We start from the raw sequence: 1,881 nt of genomic DNA, 5'->3' as shown, positions 1-1,881 counted from the left end.
TTGAAATAATCTGATTACGTAAATTTATACCTCGCTCATTATCACTGATTGGATTTTATTTTAGTGTTTTATGGGACTATTAATGCAAAAATGTTTCTGTTCATGCGGGACTATTGCAGTGGCCAATATGCGTTTAGGACAAGACTTTCATCTATGGGCACGAAGCATTCTTAGTTCTTACGAAAGTTATAAAGCGAAGAAGACCCGGTCTTTGTGGATTACTTCCTTTCTTACTGGTGGTAGGACCTCTTGTGAGACGTTTCGGTTTGAAGGGCAGCCGTTGTAACTATACTGAGACCTTAGAAATTATATCTCAAGGTGGGTGGCGCATTTACGTTGTAGATGTCTATGGGCTTCAGTAACCACTTAACACCAGGTGGGCTGTGAGCTCGTCCACCCATCAAAGCAATAAAAAAATAATAAATAAATAAAAACTCTTAAGTTTATTCTATTCTATTGATAACACTGAAACTTGTCGATAGATAATCACTGAAATAATCGGTTGATAGTAAATTATACTTGGCTGTTTTGTTATTTATTTTATTAATGATACAAATTACTTTCTTAAATAATTGTCTTCTTGTTGTTTTGTTTTTCTCTGAAAATTATTCATTTCGTTTCGTTTTTGCCTTAATTTTTCTCAATGTTTTCATTGGCCGCGTGTAACAGAAAATATTTCTAAGAAATTTGTTGTCTCGCAACCTTATGTAAGTAAATATATTATTGGCCTTGATTATTTTTTCTGTTGAAATTATTGATCTCGCTATTAATCCATATGACTGCTTTCAAGTCAAGGAAACAATTGTTGAAATTATTCACATAAATACTAAGATTTAAATCTAATTAAGGGCGGATTCGACCAAACTTAAATTTATACTCGAGTAACTATACGAGGAATAACCTATTCCATGATATTAATCTCGAGTAAATCCATAGTCGTTTTTCCACGTATACTTGCGCTAGGAATAACAATACGCGAATAGCAGAGTGAATGGTGAACAAAAATAAAATCCGGCAAATAAATGTTGTTGTTCAACGGCATAGTGTAAGAGCATACATATCGTCAACTCGATTTTGCCGTATTTTAGTGTGAAAAAGTAGCTGTTGTGTAAGATATCCAGCTGTCAAACGTATTATTTTTATTTGTTGTTTGTTTGAGGGAATTGTCAAGTTTTCTCGTGTGGTTTTATCATTTTTCGTTTAAACGTTGCATTATACAATGCCAGACTATTAATAATAATTTAGTGCATTGCGTTGACTTGAAATTAAAACAGAATAAATATTTATGAAATGACAGAAATCAGATGTTGGACTGACTGACGCCATTACTTTATTCTAGGAATAGCTCCGTTATTCCGTGCGAAACGGCGGTATAGTAACAATTCCCGAATAGGCCCACTATTCTTAGAATTGTAGATGGTAAAACGTAAAATTGATTTACTCTCGATTAACTGACGAGTTATTCTAAGAATAAGATTTACTCTTGTTTGGTCGAATCGACCCTAAGAAAATTGTATTAATCAAAAAAAAAAAAACACGAATAGTTTCCAAAAAGTATATTTACAAGTTCGCAGTCGGTAGGATTCGAACCTACGCTCCCAGAGGGAATCTGATTTCTAGTCAGACGCCTTAACCGCTCGGCCACGACTGCTGTACGGATATGTATCAAACATAGAAATTGTTTCATCAGTCTTTTATTTTAAAAAGTAAAAGGTAAAATTACTAATCTTCACGTGGCCTCCTTTCTATACCAGTTTCAAAGGCTGCACTCACTTTTTACTAATAATAATGAATGAACACCTTCATTTACGAGACAACAAATGACTTGTGCTGACGATCTCACGGCCCACTTGATGCTATGTGATTACCTTATCTTAATGA

The 1,881-nt window shown here is 34.1% G+C and overlaps 1 non-coding gene across 1 annotated transcript; it reads right to left on the bottom strand.

The window, feature by feature from the left end:
* Window positions 1-1,569: 1,569 nt before the first annotated feature.
* Window positions 1,570-1,651, bottom strand: TRNAS-AGA (transfer RNA serine (anticodon AGA)). The gene has a single exon. It is a non-coding gene; the product is annotated as a tRNA-Ser (tRNA).
* Between the last annotated feature and the right edge of the window lie 230 nt (window positions 1,652-1,881).

Source organism: Bombyx mori, chromosome 4 (genome assembly GCF_030269925.1).
Source record: "Bombyx mori chromosome 4, ASM3026992v2".
Classification (NCBI taxonomy): Eukaryota; Metazoa; Arthropoda; class Insecta; order Lepidoptera; family Bombycidae; genus Bombyx; species Bombyx mori.
The sequence above is the reverse complement of the archived record's forward strand: the minus strand, read 5'-3'. Positions and strand labels throughout refer to the sequence as shown.